The 23,312-nt window shown below is 39.7% G+C and overlaps 1 protein-coding gene across 7 annotated transcripts in view; it reads left to right on the forward strand.

Annotated features, from left to right (window-relative positions):
* Positions 1–23,312, forward strand: part of SULF1 (sulfatase 1) — a 163,956-nt gene that overhangs the window by 13,337 nt on the left and 127,307 nt on the right. For 2 of the 7 annotated variants that reach the window (XM_073229652.1, XM_073229654.1), the window contains exons 1-2: positions 9,644–9,993; positions 18,336–18,430. The gene's annotated coding sequence lies outside the window, so the exon portion shown is untranslated. Of the gene's footprint in view, positions 1–9,643; positions 9,994–18,335; positions 18,431–23,312 lie in introns of those variants that run through there. The other 5 variants (XM_073229650.1, XM_073229648.1, XM_073229655.1 and 2 more) reach the window with 4 other exon arrangements.

A 23,312-nucleotide genomic window follows, 5' to 3' on the forward strand; every position in this document is an offset into this window, starting at 1 on the left:
CAATACACTGGAGAATGTGATTGCAAATCTGGTTATACTTATAAAGAAATCAGGCTTACCAGTATTACAACTTCTGATGAAAGGGAGAATTCTGTTGATAATGTGAAGATAATGTGGCAGAGTAATTATTTGTCATATAGCTAAACTTATTACAGCAAATGCTGAAAAAGAAGTATATGAAAAATTGTTTCATTGGTCCATAAGAATACTTTGTTTATAGTATTTTCAACTAAGACTATAGATTTGACACTTCTGTACAACATGCTTCCCTATTTGTATCTGAGTTGTTGTCTGTGATGAAAATACAGCAGGCTGTGTTCATTAAGGACCAGAAGAGATACAGCTGAGCCCTTACTAATTTTTTACATCCCTACTTACTCTTCCATTTGAGCAGAAACTGTTTGTTTTCTATAATCTTTGCTCTCAGACATGCTCAGAATGTCAACAAAAAATAACAATATAATATGGAAAACAAAGTAAAACATAGCACCCAAAAATGCATGTCCTTGCAAGAGGAATTTAACTCAGAATGTATGACATAGTGTGAAAGCATCATTCTTGTTTCTCTCATTCATCTCATCACACAAACTCTGAAGTTAGCCCTGTCTTCAACCTGGCATGCACATTGCCCATGGACATTTAGTTTGTACTCTATGAACACATGTAAGTCCTTTGAAGAATTAGGTGATTCGAGTTTTCTCAGTTTACAAAATGCTTCCTTTAATTTTATATGACAATTTGTACTTTATATAACAATATATACTTTCCAAAGCACTTTGAAACATTTCATTTGATTTTAACAACCATGTAGAGCATGTTATACAACTAAATACTTGTGATTTTTTTAAAGAATAAAAAACAGAGTTGCATTCTTAGGTAATATACACTGAAAAATACTTAGGGGTATAAAACCATGATATGTACAACTCACTCAGTTCAATAAACAAATACACACACACACACATGTACACACACATATATATATGTATGTGAGAGACAGTGGGTAATAGATAAAGGAATTGCGGTAAATTGTTAACAATGGGTGAATCTGAGTAAATGCTATGCACATGTTTTTTCCATTATTCTTGCAATTTTTTCATAACTTAGCTTAACCCTCCAAACGTTAGCTTTTTTGGTAATATTTTCAATGCAATTTTTTTTTAAAGATACAGGGACATAGGGAAGTTAAATAATGTGCAAATGCTAATAGAGCTGATTAGAGGCAAAGTGAAGAACTAGAATCCAGGTCCTCTATTTCTCCAAACTTCCTCCCAACATGTAATCCTATATCTGCATAAACTGAAAAGTAATTTATAATTAAAGTATTTATAAACCATAATTATTATTTAACTGTAACTTTATATATATATTACTAACTGCAAATCATTTTACAACCCTTTTATTTGATCCTCATACTAAAAATTATTTGATTTGAATGAATGAATGCACAGACATTATTGCACCCATATTACTGATTAAGAAATAGGCTGTGAAGATTACTTGTGTTATTACTGTTCATAGTTACTAAACAGCAGAGTCATATTCTGCACACAGATACCCAGGTCCTAAAACTCCAGAACCAGTACTTTTTCCAATATATCCTCTTGACAGTCCACTGCCTTTTCATACCCCCTGTGCACATCTAAAACTTCTAGGGCTCATGTTGTATTTATCAATAGAAAAAACAATATTCTCTTAAAGAACAAAGCAAAGGGACTGATGCTTATAGTTTATCGACTAATACTATATATAATAGCTAAGATTTATTAATCACCTACCTGCCATGTACACATAAGTGCTTTATACATATTATCTGATTTGATTTTTTTTATTTCTAAATTTATACACATTTTCTGATTTATTTATTTTTTTAATTTCTGTGACATGAAATTCTCATGGTTCCTTCCTTACAAAGAAGGAAATGGGATCTGACTAACCTTACTGATGTAATTAACTTAGAGGGGGCAAAACAAGACTTGGACCACTCCAGATCCCTACCATTAATTAAAACAATCTTTATTCCACATTTTTCCTTTTTCCTTTAAGCCTCAGTTGATGCTTTAACCATTACTTCAAACATTCAGTAGTCAAGAAATTACTTCAAATTATTTCAGATAGTCAGTAATTTTTAAATAATGAAATTGACAGAACTCTTTCCAGGAACATAGCTTGTATTATGGAAAAGCATGTTTTTAAAAAAGCAGGTACCACATATTTGCATCAGCAGCAGCCTGTGGCACATATTAAACATTCAATAAATAAATGTCTTTTAAATGAGGGGATGATGTTTGGAATTCTCTATTAAAAAGCTTGTAAGACATCATGATCTAAATACTTAAACACAAGACCTAAAAATTAACTTGGCCCAATTTGCTAAACCTCAGCTTTACCCACAAATCATGTAGTTTCAAAACCTAAAAAAAATTATAATAAAAGAAGGAAACAGATTTTATCTTTTTAAAAAAATTTGAAGCCAGTCCTTGGAAAGTTGAACTGCTTTGAAGATAATCTGACAGATACGGTTTTTGCCTATCTGCATAACCTCTTTTAGATTATAATCTCGTCTATATGATAGAAAGTTAAGCCCAGTTTCAATGGTGGCTGGATTTCATGACTTTTCCCTTTGCTCTAACCAGTTACAACACAGCTGGCTCTCTAGAGTGTGCTCACAGGTACCTGCTGGGCAATGACCAGTCAGGGAAGAGCCGCTCAAGATGCAGGTCAGATACATGGCATATGCTTTTCTGCCTCTGTCCTCTAACCCACGCTTCCAGATATCCCTTTTGTGGTTTCTTCCCACTCCAGATTTTTGGATAATACTGAATTGTGTACATTTTCCCTCGAACAAGAATTGTTAGGTGAGCTGAGAAGATGACATTCACCTACCTCTTCCCTTTAGTAATAAATACGGCCTCTGTCCTGTCCCCACCCCTGCTGCCCTATGCATACCCACACAGCACACAGCTGCCTAAAGCGCACAGCTTAACCTTACTGCAGTGTAGGAGAATTCAGGGGAAAAACTGCCTTCATGGAAGTCCATCACATTGGGTCTCAGGTTACTCGGCTTGGTATTAATTAAAAGCATTAAGCAATTCCTTTCAGGGGCTGCCCTTTACAGCCCACTTTGCTGTCCATCCCCCTTGCCTCAGGCTCTGGCTCTTAGCCTCTGGTTCTTCTCACTCATGCACCTGCCAACCCTAGACATGGGTATTTGCAGATTCTGCAGAACAAGCCTATTTCCCATCTGGGTGTCAGCATATCCTCTACCAGCACCTCTCAGAGTGCAATCTTTCTGGGCAGTAGGGGCCAGGGGCCCATCCCCACACCTGCTTTCTCTTCCTCTGCTCTGCCCAGTGTCTGCACACCTGCACTTTGCCCCAGCACCTGCTCTCTGACATTGATGGTTTTTTATGCATTTGCATGTTATTCCTCCACCTGCTCAGAAAGACTGGAAGGGACAGATTGGATTCCACATGGACTGTATCTCTTGGATAATGTTCCCTCTGTTCATTTTTTCTGTGTCTAATCCACTGTTGCCTAATGAAAGCTTTCTTAGGATTTCTAACACCAATCCCAACATCTTGAGTTTACCTGGTCCCCTAAATAACTATCCCCTGGGCTGAAGTCACAACAGTAACATTCAGGTTATTATTAATGCTTATCAATCACCATCTTTTTTTCAAGAGATTCCCCCTTCTTTTCCCTTCTATTGTTTAATATTTATATTTAAACACAGAAACCTAGGCAACTGTTGTCAGGGTCACTCCCTGGCTAATGGTCACTGAAAAAATGAAAATTGTTTTACTCATTTGGCACAAATAATCCAAGTGCTTAGGACAGGAGTGCCCTAAAAGATTTTCAGAAAAGGAAGGAGAAACTGAATCAGTACCTACCACATGCTGGACACTCACATTCATTTTCACATTTTGTTGTTCCTCTACTAGTTGAGCTGGCTTCAAGTAAAGGAACTAGACTGAAAAAAAAAAAAAAACATGCCTGTAGAACTAGATTTGGACCCAAGTTAGTTTGTTTCCAAAAATCAATGGTGTCTCTTAAACGAAGGTTCTATATGAATGCTAAGTGGTAAAACCCAGTCATTAGTTACATGGAAGCAGTTTACATTTTCCTGTAATTTACACCTTTTTTTTCAGATTAATTAAATTTCCAGTGGCTGGCAAACTTGTTCTTCCCACAATTTATTAGGCTTTTGGTGATGAGCTAAAGGAAGGTTTCCTGTGAAGCTGGCGAGGAAAAGAAGACTAAGATTGCAATAAAAATGTGCTAACTGGTGTGCAGCACTGTGCCTGTCTAGAGGGTAACAACTCCTATGCAATACAGACTGGTCTGTATGTACGTTGCTTGTTAAGGGCTGGCCTAAGTGCTCATCTCCCTCAGACTTGAGTTGTGGGCTCATGCCCAAGCCAGTGTTGAGAAAGTTGTAACAAACCCCCGTGGAAAACACTGTTGCTTATTTAGAATCTAGGGCATCACAATGAACATGCTGTTCAGTGCTTTCCACAAGGCATTATTACTGTTGTTCCAGATAAGCAAGACGGACTCGTGCTTACTTAATGCATTTTCCCTTGATTTACATGTCTTTTCTGCTTAAATCATTTCCAGAAATCCTTAGGAAATGGCAAAGGAATTTATGAAATAAATGTGTTATCTTTTCCTCCAACAGAATGTCAGATCACTTCTTGAAAGATCCTCTCCAAATTCTTCTTCAGTTCAAAATGATTTTAACAAACGTGAATATTCACACCATAATTAGGAAGCAAATTTATTCCATTAATTTGCATCAGTCTAAATAATTCTTCCTGACAGATGACTTCTGTTTTAAGTACCAAGTGCTTTTTAATCCTAGTCCGGTTATTGCTAAGGGTAAATGATTTCATGTTTTTCATAAAGATGCCAGGTATTAAGAATATTAACACAGATTCCTTCCCCTTGAGTAGAAACGAGCTGTTATTTTAGCAATGTCGCTGTGTCAGCCTTTCTATTGTCAAACACAACAAATGATGAGAAAATCAATTTACTCTTTAGAATTAGTCAAGGGAGGAATTCTTTCAAGTGGGGGTGCAGGGGTTTGCCTGGGTTATGTAATCATATAAAAGCGGGTACTGTCTATATGTTGGTAAAATGTTGTAAAATGTCATGAGGACTATTTGCTGCCATAGACCTTCCAGACAGAATCTATCCCTGAAAAAGAATTCCCCACTCCTAAAAGAGGTTTGATGAGCAACAGATGTGGTTTAAATGAACCCTTGTTCAACTGAACTAAGAATATATTTTGATCTGCATGAGGCACAGCCCAGAGAAGGGGGGATGTGACCACAGTCTCAGCTCTGAGGTTCCTTGTGGAGTTTGAATATATTTACTCCATAAAGCTTCTCTCATCAGACAGAATGCAAATTAGAGTTTAATTAATACTTTCTAGCTGTTGGAGGATGACATAGGTACTGGGTAGGAAACAATTTATCATTTTACTTTGTAGTCTTAAGAATGTGTGGAGGAAAGCAATTCACTGGGCAGCCGCCACCTTAGAGTCCTGGCAGCCACTCACAAGTTCCACAACTTAGTTTCTCTGCCCATAAAGGGAAGATTAGATTGTTTTTCAAGAATGACAAGCATTTAATATTTGGAAATGACTAAATAATGAAGTGCCTGGATTCTATAGAAAATGCTGAGGAGAAGGAAGATTAATTCAAACCAAAATCTAGTACAAACATGACCTTCCTATTGTAAATCTCATGAATAGGAAAAGAAATTGCATCCAAGGCCTTGTTTCTAGGGCTGAGAATTTGGAAGTATATTAATATTGGGATGTTTCAGATAGAAAAAAAAAAGCTGTTTTAATCTGTCTGTGGAGATGGGAAAAATCCTTTCTGCTACATTTTACAGAAAGAATGCAGTTAGTAAAGATTTAAATGACAGGAATGGAAGGGTCATCTTTTTATTCCTTTGCCTTTAGGCAGGATTGTAGTTAAGCCATATCAGGAAAGAGGACAATGCTGTTGCTCCTCCAAAATTCCCAGGTGAGAATGATAAAAATTAAAAAAAGCAGATGGGAAAACTCAGGGCCTTGAAAATTAATAAAGGTCAGTTCCGGCTGACACAATTTCAGTTAAAATTCATTTCTATTTGCAAATAGCCTGATGCTTAGCAAAACTCCAAAAGACATGATATTTGGCACTAGTTCTCTGGCAATTCCATTTCAGATCAGTGTGAATGTCTGGTCACTGTTTGTCCGCCCCTCTCTCCCTGTTGCTAAGGGAAGGGAGTCCTGCCCTAAGGTTCTAGGATGACCAAACACAGGACATCTGACATGAAGACATGGGATCAACAGCAGTTTGTCAGTCGCATAAACTAACAGCCCAGGAGAGGACACTATATTCCATGAAGGCCACACAAAGGTTGAATTCAGGAACAGAGTAAACAAGAAGGGCATGGAGGGTAGGCTTTGTAGTAACAAGGGGGTGAGGTGGGCCCTGGTTCCCAGAGGTGGATGTGATTGGCTTGTTTCAGTAATTGTGTGCCAGGGAAGTGAAACCTATGGGGTTGAGGACCAGGTGGAGTGCAGCTGGCCCAGCTTGAAGGGAACTAGCCAGGTCAGCGTGCTTTTCACTTGGCTGGCAGGAAGTGGGGTGCAGGGGAGCTAGCTGGCTCTTGCTTCCCCCTGGCTATACCCAGCCCCTCTAAGAGTAATGTCTTTGCCACACTGACTGTGTGTCTCAAGTGAAAATAGTTGCTTTTGACTAGACTGAAAACATGGGGGCATAAACAGTTTCTAGTATGCGTACTCAGTCCAAGGCTATATAATTAGCTGGGTGATTCATGCAGAAGTATCCTTTGCTGCTTGTTTTGATTTGAAAGAAAAGAGGAAGAGAACCTTAAATCATCCAGACAAATTATATATTTAACTTTTCCTTGATTTTAATTTGTCACGAAGCAAATGTTGACCAACGTTAGACTCACGCCAAAGGGCCAAAAATGGGTTTAGCTTGCCAAAGTGAAGGTAAGTCTGCCTTCCATTTTTCAAGAATAATGTCAGGAAACACAATCAGATCAGATTAACTCTCACTTTCCCTGCAATTTAGCAAGTGAGGAAGGAGGTAAAGGACTTGGGGAGGCCAGTAGTTTCAGGCGGAGCTTGGACATCTGAAGCTAATGCTGGGCCTGTTACAAAAATGTGGACAAGGAATTTTATTTTTAATCTCTCTGGATCCCAAGTTCTCTACCTTTTAGATACAGGAAGTTAATCTAGTTCAGATATCAGGAAGTTAAACTAGATTCAGTGTACACACATACACACACTGAACATATATATATATATAGTAGCAAAATCTTTGCTTCAAACAAAATCTTAAGTTACTCTTTAAAACCAGTAAAAATGAAGCTTCTTTGAGTCCAGTGGATGAAGCTCAGGTGCCATTGACCTGGTCTCCCCCTCACATTTGCTTCCTCCCGATTCTCTACCCCAACCCCAAGATTCCTGGAGCACTTCCTTGAAAGCCTAGGGCTTCTCAGAACCCAGTTACCAAGGTTCCTCCCAACTTTCAGGAGAATGGAAAAATCACAGACCAGGGTGTCAGACAGACTTGGGTTCTAATCCAAGTTCTGTCAGTTCCTAAGCTTTTTGTAGGACCAATTTTCCTATCTGTAAAGTGAAGATTAAAATACCTGTACTTACGGACAATTGCTGGGGTAAGAATGCATGAAAACCTATTGCCAGTGCCTGATACCTAGTAGTGGCTCATCAATGGTCGCTCTAAAAAAACATACGACTCTGACTGGAACAGAACAAAATGAGGGAGGATCCTATACTTGAACTACTAAATGGCAACAAGACCTGTGTCATCCCTGAAGTCAAAAGAACTTGAGGCTAAAATTCCTCTTTGGAACCTGAATTGGTTTTTATTGTTCCAAATTAGTGAAGGTGGGAAAATTCTTTTAATTCACTGAACATTTTGTATGCATTGGAAAGCATGCGCTGTGTAATCACACCGGTCTATTAAATGACACCATGGTTAATGCAGCCATCCCAGATGGAATTTAAAACACAAAGAATAACAGGAGAAATGTCATTAAGAACACTTTAATACTAAGCCACAAGAAATACAGAACCTGACAGCTCACTTTCCATATTTCACCCTGTATCATACAACAATTCACCAGAGAGCTGTTCTTCCTTCGTGGAGCTGCTGTTATGGGAGCCTGCATTCTTTCAGTACTGGAGGAGTTTCCCCATAAAATGCTTCCCAGAAGTCTGTCATTTCTGAAAAACTTACCTTTGGGGGAATTTTCCTGGCATTCTATTAAGTAAACTCCACTTTATAGCTCCTCAAATGTGAAATAGCCAGAGCTCAGTAGATGCCAGCATTCTTGTTACTTCATGGATTTACATCCGAAAGGAAGTTGACTCAAGGGAAGTTGAGGCACTCCTCTCCATGTAAAGCTTTCTCTTTTTGAAATTTATGAGTTCCCAAACATATACAAAAGTACAGGACATCAAACTCCTCAGAAGCCTATTTGTACACATCCCTACCTCACCAATGTGGCAACTTTCCTCCTGAACCCATGAGGTTTATCTTGGGTCCCTTTCACACCAAGGCTGATGGCCCAGGTAAGATCAGGTGGGCTGTCGCTCAGTTTAGTAAACCGGCAGGAAGTGCTCGCCTCACGCAGGCCCCGTCCTGGGCCACCCTGGGGACCCACACAAGGTCCCAGACCTATGAAGCCAGGCAGCACATGAAGTGTTACAACAGACGCAGAGTCAACAGGGAGAAAAGAGACGTGGGGTGGGATTGGCACTGAGCTCTGGAGGAAATGGGAGCGAGGACAGTGCCAGCCGCGGAGAGGGACGCACGGGGAGGCAGGGGGCGGGCCGCCTTCCGAGAGGGATTCCTATTGAAAGTGACGAGGTAGGTGAGGCAGAGGGCAGGAAGGGAAGTGGGAAATCAGTGCGGAGCCAAGTGAAAGCTTTGAATGCCAGGATGTGGAGGTGCCTTACATGTTGGAGAGCACTGCCCGGAATAGGGACGGATAATAATAACCGAAAGAAAACTTAGGAGGCAACAAGTTGGGGAGGCGGAGGGTAGCAGGGAGGACTGATGCTCTGAGCCAATCAGAACTTTCTCAGACCCGACTCCGGTGCACAGAAACCTCTGTCTGGGTTTACTGCACCCACAGAGAAAGGAGCAGAGACCCATTGAGATTTAAAATAGGTTCATCCCTGGCCAATGGAACTCCCTGTGAACCATCATTGGGAAAACGAGAGACAGGGACTAAAGCGAAGGAGCAGAAGCGCCTGGTCTGAGTCTAAGGCTTCAGTGTTTACTAGGCACTTGGTCTCCGGAACGCCCGCCTTTACAAATACCACATCATCTCCATCCACACGGTCCTGCCGCGGGCAGCTACTGTGCCGGGCGCCGCCGGGAAACCGGCCTGCCTCCCTCCTTCCCTCCCTCCCTCCGAGGAGCCTTCCCGCCGGCCAGCTGCAGCTCCCTGTTTGTTTGCCGCGGTTTGCAGACACATACTGAGTTGCCTTTTTTTCCAGCCAGTTAAGCAGTGTCCCGAAATTCACCCCCAGTGTAACTTCTGCCTCTGCTCCTCCTCTTCTTGGAACTGCCTTTTGTTTGTCTGGCAGCCTTGGTTCTATGGGGGTGTGATGATGATAATACGAGGGCTTATATAACCCTCCGCATCTTGCAAGCGCTTCGCAGACACTCTCTCCTGACTCCCTAGGCCGGTGTCGGGCCGGGAGGCTTAGCGGCAACTAGGAAACCCCAACCCGAGGAGGTCAGAAGGGAGGGCTGTGAGGGTCAGAGGCCAGGCTTTCCTGGCTCCCCTGCGCCTGGGAGGTCAGGGCAGATAAGGAACAATGCCTCTCGCCTTCAGGAGGAGGAAGGAAGTCCCGCCACCTTATCTCTGCTCCTCTGCATGCTCCCCGTTCCCAGAGCTTTTTCTCTAGAGAAGATTTTGAAGGCGGCTTTTGTAAGTATGATGCTCTGCTTTTTCTTTAGAAAGGAAAGAAAAAATTCTCCTTACTGCCCTTGTTTGTTTCATATTTATTCGTGAGAATAATTTCCCTCATTCAGATTCTTAAACGATGGGAAGTGTGTTTCTGGCCAAAGTCCTCCAACCTGATCAGGTGCCTCCTAAAAATAACAGGAGGGGAAAGAGGTTTCTGTGGATAATTCACTTAACAAAATAACACCCAGGTGAGGTGCTGAAATAGGCTACTTTCACTGTGTCCTGGTCATTTCTGACAGCCCTACACACCCATTTCCTCACCCTAGAGAGGAGCCCTGGTTATTCAGCTGGCTTGTTGGGTAGCAGGAAGATGCAACAGTTCTTATCTTCAATATCTCTGCTTGCAGAGCTCACAATTTCAGAGCAGTCTACCCGTTGGAGGCTTCCTTTCACTCTAGGAAATAAACTCCATCTTTCTGAATAGGCTTGAAACTTGTACCATCTAGTGTAAACTCTACAAAACACTGACTATAGAGGACATGTGACTTGTTACCAAGTTTTGTACTGCTTAGCTAAAGGGTCTAAGTATTAAGGGAACATGGACACTAACTTCTTAAGCACAGGCAAAACCCAAACCCCCCAATTATCAACAGTTTTTCTGAAGAATGCTGAATTAACAGAGTGTTTGTCTCAGAGAGATGGGGCTCTCTGCTTCAAGAAATTGTCTTTCAACAAAAGGTGAATTTAAATTCTAGCATAACACTAAGAAAGATGACATTCTGAACCTTAGAAATATGATTCACTAATTGAACAAGCCAACAAAATAAAGTACTATTTTGGGTAGTTGCACAATTAGCATTGATAAAAATCATGATTATAACTTGGTGCACTTTGAGATATTGAAAATTATTGTCTCTGTTTTAAGTAAGAAAACTAAGAAATATAAATTCACAGTAGTACAGAAAAGCAACACCTCTCACTTTTAGTGCTTGTTATGATTAGTCCACTGAGCTTGAGTATCTTTACCTTTAGATAAACAGATGGGAAAACCACATATAATGTGTATCTGTAAGTCTGTGTGTGTGCATATATATGTAAGAGTTCAGGATAATTAAGTATATATGTATATATATACTTTGTTGTATCTGCTAGTGTTCAGTATATTATGTGATAGCATAATATCCAAAATTGGCAAAATGGAAAGATTTTATATCAATTTCAGAATGTAATAGAGCTGTTTATTCATTTATTCAACAAACATGGGAAACCTATCTTTAAAGGAAAATTTCCACTTACAATTCTTTGTGGCTTCCAAGAAATTCTAAGACATAACTAAAGTTGAAAATGAGAATGGATTCTACTTGCTTTTACTCCTAAATTTAAAAGTGATCTGTCAATGCTAAATTCTTTATACTAGCTAATTTTATTACAAAGATCAGCCACCTAATGTCAATAGCCTCAAAGGCATACTTGGTCATAGTAGAAAGAATCCAAACCATGATGAGATCTGAATGTGAGGCTTGTAAGGCTAGCATCAATATCTTTAAGATTTTCAACCTCAGGTTTCACATCTTACAAAGTAAGACCAATACTACTTATCTCAAGGAACAGATTATGAAAGGACTAAAATGAAATAGGATATGTAAAATTATCTAGCACAGTGTCTTAAAAGAGCAGTGTTTCAGTCAGTTTTAGGGCTTTCCCATTGACTGTATATTTTCCTCTTTGATTCAATCCATTTATTGAACATTTACTATGTATTACATGCCATACTAAATACTAGTGATACGAAGGTGAACGGGATTAATATCCTTCCCCAGAAGAGTTCATAATCTGAGGAGACAAAGCAAAACAACGTAATTTTCTTACCAGTGTAATTCTGAGAAGTGTGTTCAAGATTCAGTGACAGAACTGAGGCCAGAGTGATTATCTCTGACTTGTAGAAGTCAAGGGAACTTTCACAAAGATGATGATGATTGTGTGAGTTATAAAGGATTAGTAGGAGGTGTGCAAAGACATTCCAGAAGAGAAGAACATTGGAGAGAAGAGGACATGAGAAAACCTGGGGCTGGGAACTGGCTTCAGTTTCTGCTAGAGTGTTGAATCTAGTGGGGCTGCGGCTTTAGTTGGAGGACCAATCATGAGCATCCTGAGGCTTTATGCCTATCGTTGGGCTTCTTAACTCTAGTGAAGCTAAACTCATACAGAGACCAGCTCATGATGTGCGTAAAGTCTGTTTTTTAGGTTCACATCAATATTAAAAGCTTGGGCTAACGTGTACATCATCTAAAACATATTTTGGTTTAATAAGATTATTGTTTGTTCGTAGTAAAACCAGCTCAATGGAAGCTTTGTAGCACAAGCCCCTTAACTCCCCTTGGTCCAGCACTTTCAGGACCCCTCTTTGATCACTGACTAGACCAGGGAGGACTTGGCACGGGACTGAGAAGGTGGAAAGTAGATATGATTCATGTTTTAGGAAGAGTTTACATAGGTCATCTAGTATCCAGTATGGAGTGGGGGATGGGCAGAGACATAGGGCATGACCATGACATACGGAGAAAGCAGTTAAAAGACTTATAGTGTATGAGTGAGAAGTGCTGAGGGTCCTGAGCAGTGTAGGTGGACAATAGGGCACAGATTCCAGAGATATTAAGAAGTTAGAACATTCGTGACGTGGGGACAGAATGAAGGGATTGAACAAAAAGAAAATGTTTTATGTTTGTTTGGGTTAAAGGCTGCTGGCTAGCTACAGTAGAATACCAGAGGACAAGAGGAGGTACAAGTTTATAGAAGAAAATTGAGTTAGTGGGGGTAATGCTGCTCTGGGATGTCACTAAGAGGGTAGACTGCAACATTGAATAAAAATCAGAAGTAACTTTAAGAGAACTATAAAACTGCCAGATTTTTCTTGAAAATTTTGAGGAGAACATAAAGACTGGGCTATAATCAATGCCCCCAAGAAGTGTCAGGCTCTGGGCTCACTGGGCTCTGAGCTTTCACCTCGCTTCTCTGCTGTTGAGTGGATTGTTTACCCATTAAGTTTTCAAAATGAAGTCCATGTCTTGCCAATAGCTGTGTATACTCTCAAAAAGAGTGCTGTGTTCTTCTGAGCCTTCAGAAATGAGCAGAGACTAGGAAAAAGGCCAGTGGGCTAGTGGAATACTTACTCATAGAGAACGCATGCATCAAGAGTTAATCATCAAGAAGTCCTTTCCTCAACAGAGCTTTTTCACTGCCTTTGAATTGGGGGACCCACTCCTAGAGAAAAGAAGGTAATTCCTAAGACTAAAACTAAGTTGGTGATTTCTTACCTAGCCATGACTTAGCCTATAACTACTTCTTCCTCCTTCAGTGTGACCAGGAGGTTCTTCCCATATGCTTGAATGGTGCACAGTTGGAAAGGAGAAGTGGGCAACATTTATGAATTAGTAAAAGATGACAACTGAAAGAATTTTAACTTTTAGAATGAATAGGAAACCATCGAATGAGCAGATGGTGACTTTTCAAATCTGTGAGATCTGGTTACTTGATAACCTTAGTGTTCTTATGCTTTTTACCCTTTCTACACTCAGCACTTAATCTTCTGTGGCAAAACCTCTATCAGATTTCTTGGATTTCAGAGCATTCACCCTACCTGAACACTTCATAGCAAATACCATTTATTACGAAAGGGGCTTAGGCCCAGACTTCATGGCTAGTCTCACAAAGTTGTATGGTATTCCTTTCTGGATGGCAAACTGAATTGACATATTTGAATACAAATTTAAGAAGCTATTTCCCCCTTCAAATATAAACAATTTTATCATTCATCAGAAAAATAATATTTGGTTATAATCTGAATTCCATCCTGCTTCTGACGGCTCACTTCAGAATTCCCCAAAGTTTGGAAATTATCTTTGGCCTTTGAAATGATGAAAATGGTTTCTATTTTTGCTGAAATGCTAAAGCCATACCAAAAAAAGACAAATTAAAAGTTCCACAAAAGAACTGTTACTGTATCAGTTATACAAAATAATCACCAAATGTATACTTTAGAATAAGATGAGTTTGCATCATGGGAAAGTTTTGTTGTTTAAAGAAAAGAGCAAGATATATGTGGGGGAATTCCCATTAGCACAATTGAAAGTGTGAAGAATATACTGAGCTTCCATATATGGAGCTGGCCGTTCCACATTTAGGCTATTCAAGCCATTTAAAGTCTTGGCTTCGTGAGCCAGCACTACGCTCTTCCTAGCCTTCCTGGGTTTGCTGACATAGTGATCCAGTCCAGGCTGGGTGCTGCTGAGCTGCTGTGCTCTCCTGCGCAGTGTTTGAAGAGTGGATGGGGTGCAGCTGGGAAGTCCCCCAGACACCTGAATTCAGAATATTGCTGAATTTTGCTTCATTTATGTGCTCCATGGAAAGTTGGAAGCTCCCCAACTCCCTCTTGGGTTTGGCTTCCTGTTCACATGTTTTCTGGTCTCATGTCATTGTGCATGAAGTAATAGTCCCATATGCATGCACCATCTACAATGGCAAGATTTGTGTGGTGCAGCACAAGCTTTCTAATGAGCACATTTTGGACCTTCCAACAACTCTGTAGGGAAAGCAGTCTGGACCCGGTGATTACTCTCCAAGGCAAAGGGAGCAAGGACAGAAGGCACTTCTGCAACAAGACTAAAGCCACTCTTAGGAGACAATTAAAGGACAACTGCTCTAAAAAACAAACATTTACCTCGCCCATCTGTCTAAATGTATTTATGTGTACAGTATAGAAAAATGCCTCTGATTCACAGTTCAAATGGTTCAGTTACTATTTTAGCATTTCACTCTGAATGGTGCTAGTGTTTTCTACTGAGGAATGTTATTTTAATGACATTTCTCTGCAGCAAAATCTGATGAGTTTATGAAGTTTGGGAGCCAGGAAATGCAGCTCAATTTCTGAACAGCTGAGAAAGCCAAGAGAGTTAAGTTCGACCATCTACTTGCTTTATAGCATGGATTCATGAGTGCTAAGTGCAATAACACACTAATAGAGAGCGATGCCAAGCCAAACTTTTAAAGCACAGCTCTTAAACTATCAAGCTTAACTTACCAACATACTATCAGCAGGTGAAATTCTAGCCCACACCCACACATATTTGTGGATGCTTATGTCAAATTAATGGGCAGACGTGCCAACATTTTACAGAAGTTTGGAGTAGGAAGGGATTTTGGAGGTCTTCCAATCTTACCCTTTTATGAACAGAGAGATGGCACACACACACACACACACACACACACACACACCTACCCCTGAGTCTTGTGCTTACAGAAAATATCTTAGGTCTGGCTTAAGAAAAGGGAAGGGCAAATGACCCTGAGCTAGGCCAGTGGTTCCCTGCTCCATTCAGGTCCCTGTGGCCCGGCCTCAGGGCTGTGAACCAACAATTTATCCTTGCTTCAAGGAGCCACTGAGTATCTCAGATTCGATGTTTTTGATCAAAATTTCAATAAACTCCAAAACAAACCAGGGATCACTATGTGACCAGGTCCTCACTGTACAGCACTCAATCAGCACATGGCAGTTACCAGGGGCCATGTTATGACTACAGTCTACGATGTAGACAAAGCCTGAGGTGCAACCCCCATGCCTAGGAACCTTAAAAACTGACCAGGGAGAAGAGACCTTCACCCATGAAGGCAGCAGTAGGCACAGGGGAGACTACATAACTAAATGCTTCATTGCACGGCACAGATTTTAAGCGTGGTTGGAGTTCTGGTGAGAGAAATGAAAAGTGAAGGTGACTGGAAATGCGATTTCAGCTGATCCCAGAGGGGTGCTTAAAATTTGACTATATGGGGGAATAGTAGACTTACCTAGATAAAGAACAGGAGAAATGAAAGCATGGAGAGCGTCACGGGGCAGGAAAGGGGACCCAAGAAAGCCAAGCTATGGGTGCTCCCCTGAGGCATTTCCCAGCCTAATAATGGACCGCAGTGCCCGCAGTATTGCTGTACAATATTACCTACTAATGTTACTGAATGAACACCTAGGTATAAATCACTTAAATTGTATTTGCATAACTATAAATCCACAGTAATATGTCATTGAAAATCCAAAAGAAATTGCTAATTAAGTAAAAAAACATAAGCCAATAATATCCTATTTAACAAGATTAATTTTACTTACCAGATGGTGCTGTCTTGCTGAAATTCAAGAATAAATTTGTTTTAACAAGTGTTCATTAATGAAATTGTAAAAAAAGAAATATTTTAATGATTTCTGTTGCACATGTAGTGCTATGCTTACTAATTATGAACTGTTGCAAGTAGGCACATAGAAAGGAGGAAAGGATCCAGGCAAATACGTCCACTGGGGTGGAGATTATGGAAATGCGAATCGTGATGGCTTTGCTATCCTGTCACCTTGTTCTATTCTGGCAAATATAACTTCATCCAGCACAGCAGGAACTATTGGACTCTGGTGTGCACACTTATCAAGAAATATTTAGGCTGCCTCTCTTCTTCCTTTAATAGCCTGTAGCAATTAAATTATGACATTATTCTCAAATTATGACATTCTCCCATACATTATCATTTTAATGATGACAACTCGAAGTCTCCGTTTATAAAATTCATGAAAACTCTGGACTACTTCCATGAAAATGTCTCTTGCAAATTATCACTGCAAAGGAAGTATCTTTATTACTGGCTGAAAAAAATTTCAACCCAAATAATAATGGTTGCCAGTGTTTACTGAACACCTAGGATGTGCCATGAACTCTTTTAAATTTGTCACATAGATGTTTGCATGTAATCCTCACATCAACCTAGTGGGATAGATAATTATGTTTAATACCCATTTTTCAGGGGAGGATACTGAGATGAAGAGAAATTAAGTAACTCACTCTAGGACATAGAGCCAATGAATGCTGCAACCTGGAATCCAGGCATCTGATGCCAGGGTCTGCTACTCCCAGCAGTAGATTTCTGAAAAATCACAGAAAGGAGTGTTGTTCTTTCGGCATTAGACTCTGCCAGCATGACCACAGCCAGTTACTGACAGCCTCACATTCACATGTAAACCTCTACTTCAGAGGATCTTGACGGCCATGCATAATTATAAACATTCAAAGGTACCCCTGGGAACATATTAAAATGTGGACATCTGCATGATTATTACATTTGTAATATTATATTTGGAAACAGAGAATATGGAAATTCTCCTAGAACTCACCGGCTCCTGAGATGAGAAGCACAGGGGAGGTCAACAGGCAGCCTGGGTGGGGTGGGCCAGATGACAGAGGGTGGCGCACTCGGGCGGAGGAGTGGAACAAGACATGATAAGGGTGGTGTGGGAGGAAGAGCCCTGCACACAGGCCAGCTTCCAGGGAGGGTCTGCTGCTACAGCCTCCCTGTAAGCACAAAGTTTCCACAACAGAGCAAAGGACACTTTGACCTAAGTCATCAAGGCCATTTCAGAACAAGAGAATCCAGGTCTATTATGAGGGAAATCATCTACACCATTACCTCCGAGAGTCCCCTCTGGGTATGCCAACATGCAATTGTATTTGCCAGTGAAGAGGTATGAATGCTCTAGGTGAAATGCTTTAATATTTATGTGGGCAAGGAAAATATTTTTTAAATGTACAGGCAATTTGGGGTTGTGAAATAATGTGTGATGTTTTCCTATTCTTATATTTCTTATATAGTTCTTTATAATGTGCATATGTTCTATATATTTCCTCTTTCATCTTATATATCATATCCACATTTATATACAATGTGTATATGTTAAAATGTGTTATTCATGACAGCAAGATTGCTTCATCAAGTACTTAATGCGTTAAAATGGATGTTTCCTCGTATTCACAGTATCTACTTGATTTTAATCACTCACTTCTTTGAGTTGTCATAAATGCAAAATAGAAATAAATTTAATCAGTTGTAAATGCTCACTTTACTACTCATCAAATAAGAGTTTGCTGCAACTTTAGAAGATTTACGATTCAATACATTTCTTTTAAAATAGGTCTCATAACCTGAAATTGGAGGTTGCTCAACTTTTAAACTAGAAAACACTTCGTAAACTTTTTAAAAAGAATCTCTTTTTTATTGGTTTTATGAAATCTAGTCAAAAGATATTATGAAATGAATCTAATGGAAAGGCTCTCCCTTGATGAAGAGAGAGTCAAATGGAAATTCCTGCAAAAGGGGACTGAATTATGCACAATGCTTCAAAGCCTCTTGCAAGTGATTGTAAGAAAATCCGACTGGATGAAATTTGGGGAATATTATTCTTAATGATGTCCTCCTTTGAAGTTGTGAAAGGGCAACATCTGAAAGATAAGTCACTAATAAAATGCACCTGATGGCACTTCTTATTTCCTCCACCGTAGGAGTTAAACGACACCCACCATCATCTGAAGACAGTGAATTTGGCAAATGACACGCTGGTTCTCCCGGACAGAGTAATTGAAGACGATTTTTAAAGGTACATACATCAGATATTTATCTCTTGATTAATTAAACTAAGGCACTAATTAAACCTGACCCCTCCATGTCCCTTGAAGATGGGGATGTCTTGCGGATGGGGAGTGGTAAGGGACTGGGGGCCCTGTGCCTGTCTGTAGTGTTCTCTTCCTTCTTAGCTGAGAGAACTGATGAGGCTTCAGTCCAGCAGAGCCATTTCATGACATTAGTCTTTAGGAATGGCAAAAGGGCCATCTGCAAAATGGGGATTTAAAGAATCCTATAACTTTATTAACATGTTATGAGCTGTCAGGAAACTCTGGGGAATTAGATGGACACTGAATGTCCGCCAGCTCAGCCAGTGTCAGGAGTGAGAACTGTAGGGACAGCACCTGTGTTGTTACAGCTTGCCTTCAGAGTTTCTTGTCTTGGCCAGACAAATATTAGTGCCAAGAGTATTGTGGAACCAGGGAGAGTCACAGAGACCCACCTCAGCAATACAATGTTGGCTGCAAAAACATTCTTAAGGTTCCTGATTTATATGGGTATACACCTCTGTGAGTCTTTCCTCAAATGTCAGCATTGAAAGTTGTCCTCCACCCTTGACCAAAACTAATGCACACAGTGAACACTGTTGAGTTACTCCTGGTTCTAAATTGTAGCTCTTCCTATTCATTGCCTTATATTGATTTCCATTCTAAGCCTTGGTTGGTCCACATTGGCTTGGAAAATGTCCTCTAATCACCAAAAAGTTCATGAACTCACACGAACCAAACCAATCCAAATCTTCAACAAGTCTGTTCTGAATTCAGATTCATCTCTGGAGGACTGATTTGTCTAGCTTCTCTTTCTAATACTAAAGGAATTAAATATTTTATCTTCATATTACAGATGGCAAGTGAAGAAAGGAAATGGCTAGAAGTGTATGAGGAACTGGGATTAGTATGTTGACATAAAATTATGAGCAGTGGCAGTTTTCTATAATTTTCTGATCTTTGCCTTCAGGTGGTCTGGGGTATCACCAGTAATGTGTTGGGTGCTCGTTATCCACAAGGTAAATCCACAGAAAGAGAAGATAAGTTGAAATTTTGATCTTCTTACTTCAGTACTCCAAATAGAAGAGCAAAATATTCAGAAACAGAAACTAAAAAGATACCTGTTTAGGAATAAGCTCAATAAACAGTGGAAGAGTGACTTCTTAACACTTCTTAACTCAGTTTGCCAGACCTCTTCTTTGTGAACTGCTAGCCAATGCGTCAATTTTTCTGTAGGTAAGAAAGACGTTGGCCTTTAGTATCATACCATTCAAAATTAACTGTAGAAGAGACTGGAAAACGTTTAATACTGGAGGTTACCCTACATCTCCCAAGAGTCACTGAAGACCTGATTTTTCAAAGCATCTGTCCTAGTTTCTTTTGTGCTGTGAAGAGGCCACTTTCCTGGGATACCATGTTATTACCTGGCCAGTAATCTTTCATTTGACACTTTCCACCTTTTAATGGATAATTTTACTTCTTTAAGCATTACATCCTTTTACTTTCTCAGCATATCATTAATGTGAGATAATAGAAATAAGTTTATTCTGATATTGGATCAAATTAGAATTACTTGTTCAACTTTAACATACAAGACAACTTATTTTTTTTTTTTAATCTGTGGACCCCCTATGAGAACAAGCTCTGTTCTGCTTTATCCATCTTTGGACTAGAAAATTCATACTTAAGGTCTGATCAGCTGCCAACCTCAGAGATCTCTGCCCCTCCTCATCCACCATTTGAGCTGGAATTAGATAGGGAGCTGAGTCATTTCCCACAACCACCTCTGTATCCATATATCCACAAGCCTCCCATCTGGTACATTTAAGAAATGGTCCTTTCTCTGTATACTCAGACAGTCAGGTTTATAAAATAAGGACCACTTTCATGGGCCTTAGGGTTTCAAACTACTGCTCTGTGCATTTTTTATTGCCTCTCTGCTCATGCCATCTGCATATAAAGTGCTTTCATTTAATATTTTTCCAGCTTTAAGAACTGCTTACCTGCAGTTCATTGAACTTGGCATCACCTGCAAAGTACGTAACACGAGGAACAGAACCAGGAGATGCTATAAGCAAATCTCAGAAGCTGCCCCAGCATCTCCTGACTGATTGCCAGAAAATCCTCTCCTGTTCCGAGGAGAGATAGGTTGTATTCACATATAGTGTGACAACAGAAGGACAATTAAATTTCACAGCTTGGGGGAGATTTTGAGGATTCTTGTCAAAAATGTTCACACCTGTGGAACAGACTGTTATTTTTTTTGTGGAGCCTGGTTTTCAGCTTGAAATACACCTGCCCAAATATGAATGGTCTCTATTGTACCTTCTGGACTCAAACACTGCGCTGTCAGACAAGGTTTGGTGCACACAGATGGGAGAACTTAAAACAGTGTTGTTTGTAAGGAAATTAACACCTTTCCTAGCCCCACTGATGCCTGTTTAGGCTGGGAAATTTTATCATAAGCATGCCGTAGCTATTGCCTTCCTGGCACTTAATTTTTAAACATATTACTTTATTTAATTTAGACTCAATATATTAATTTAAATTTAGGTGATTTTTAAAAATTGCCCTTGGCCTATAGTAGTAACCTACATCTTTCAAGAATCAATTTTAGATGTGGACCCTAAAAAGTACTAAAATTATCATCTTGGTATCTTATGTGCATTTAAAAATTGCTGTGCAGTGCAAAGAGCTGAATTTGGTGGTGCTGAGAAACAGACTTTCTTCCTTTGTGATCACTTTTACCTTTACCAGTTCTCATTAAAGAAGGCAGTTTATTACACAGAATCCTAAAGTCAGTTAAAGTAATGTATGTGCTGTAAAAATGATAAAATAGCTAATAATACTTACAATAATTGTTAAGAGTTAAAAAACACACACACACATACTTAGTCTGTGCACATAAGTCTTTTCTATATGAATATGTGCTATGTGTGATGATAAATTGCTGCTATTTGATTATTTTTGACCTACAAAAGCAGCAGTTTCATAAAGTACTGCCTCCTGTTTTACATAATTGCAAACTTGGAGAATGTACAATTTTATTCTGATTTTTTTCCATTTACCTTTATATCAAAACAGTTTGCAGTTTCTGCATTGTCTTCATAGTTTATAGTTATAATTCGTGCGTTATGTTCCATTATATGGATGTGGGACTTATAAGCTGATTTTGCTTTTTTTTTTAAGAGATAGCACTTCAAGAAAACACAATCAGTAGCTTCTTTCACACAGCCGTTCTACTTGATTGCATTCTGATGCCAGTTTTCAACTCATGTCTTTTCCTGCATCATCCTTTTGTCCCTCTGAAACTAAATGTTTTCACATGTGAGTCTTCAATACAAATCTAAGTGGTAAAGCAAGTGTCAGTATGTACAGGCACACCAGTGTGCACATATGTGTGTACGTCGTTAAATGGATCTGTTTAGAAAATACATTCTCAAAGCCAAAATGTTTATATTTAAAGAAAACTCCAGACTCTAATGGGATGAGAAACATTGTGCCCATCAGGCTGCGCCACCTTTCGCTGGCTCCTCTCCATTCTCATCTGACTCAGACCTGTCCCAGCAGATGGCCCTTGCAGTATGGTTCAGCTGCCAACAGAATAGTGCTTTGTCTGCTACAGCAAGGAAGCAAACGCCAGGGATGTTGACCGACCAAAGGAAAACCCTTTGCTCTTGCCACAATGATACATTCAGGCAGGAAGTTAAGGGGAAAATAGCCATTCCTAGAGTGGGGAGAGGATGGGGGAGCAGTTTAATTATGATGAGGGTAAGGGCTGGGCGAGACGGACAGTCACAAGTTGATATCAAGAGAAAAGAATGGGATGATGTCATTCTTTACTGGGACAGTCACTGAAATGAAATCAGGTCACACACAATAGTCTTGTTATACGCCCAGAACCATAAGTGTTACAAGAGATTACTTTGTGCTAATGGTTCTTAGGAAGGGTCAGATGGCCGGCTCAAATTTGGATGTTCCCAAGACATCCTTAAAGCAGATAAGAAGGGCAGACTCATTTCCTCCAGTGCTGAAATGGCCCATGCTAGGTTCACAGCATTTGTTTAAGATCGCTAAGGCACAGTTTAGGCCAGAAAAACTGTCCGCATTCTCCTTACAGTGAATTTCAAGAGCAGAAGGCAACAGCAGAACTTGGTATCAGGCCAGATGTTTTAAACTGGTCCTTTTTTTGTAGGATAACTTTGAAGGGCATTCTGAAGTTCAGATGGAATATATTCTCAGTAGAAAGTTGGCACTTCCTGAAAAGAAGTACTGCCTTGTACCACTTCAGGGGATTTTTAGGATTGAATAATTCTGCTTACAGATGAAGCATTTGATCTGGGTTGATCTCAAGTTCCTAGTGCCACTGGTGGCTGATATATTCAATTTTAGGTCCTTCTCTCAATGATGTCCTAATTTAACCTCATTCATCTGCTTATATTTTCTGACAAGTCATCCCTGGAATAATTAGATGATAGGGTCAAATCATATTATTAAAATTCTGTTATTGTATTAATAGGGCTTAAAACAAGGAAGTCATTGCTTGAAGCTTTTTTTGTAGGATATTTTTGTTGAGTATTTATAATAGCAGAATACTGGAGGCTTCTTACCTGGCATCTTCCATCTAGAGATTTTGGAAAGTTAATGTTCAATTTTGATTAACAGCTGTTCCTTAGGTACTTGTATTTATTTGGGGACAAGGTCCTTCTCTCTGTTGCAGACTATACAAAAATGTAAAAATAAAAGTAGATGATGGTGGGAATTCATATTTGTTTTATAATTTTGCTCTAAAACTGCTAAGGAATCTTGTGTGGTAATCTAGGAGGCAGGGGAAATGGTGATGTACATGTGCGTTTGAAAGTGGGTGTA

Source organism: Manis javanica, chromosome 2 (genome assembly GCF_040802235.1).
Source record: "Manis javanica isolate MJ-LG chromosome 2, MJ_LKY, whole genome shotgun sequence".
Lineage (NCBI taxonomy): Eukaryota > Metazoa > Chordata > Mammalia > Pholidota > Manidae > Manis > Manis javanica.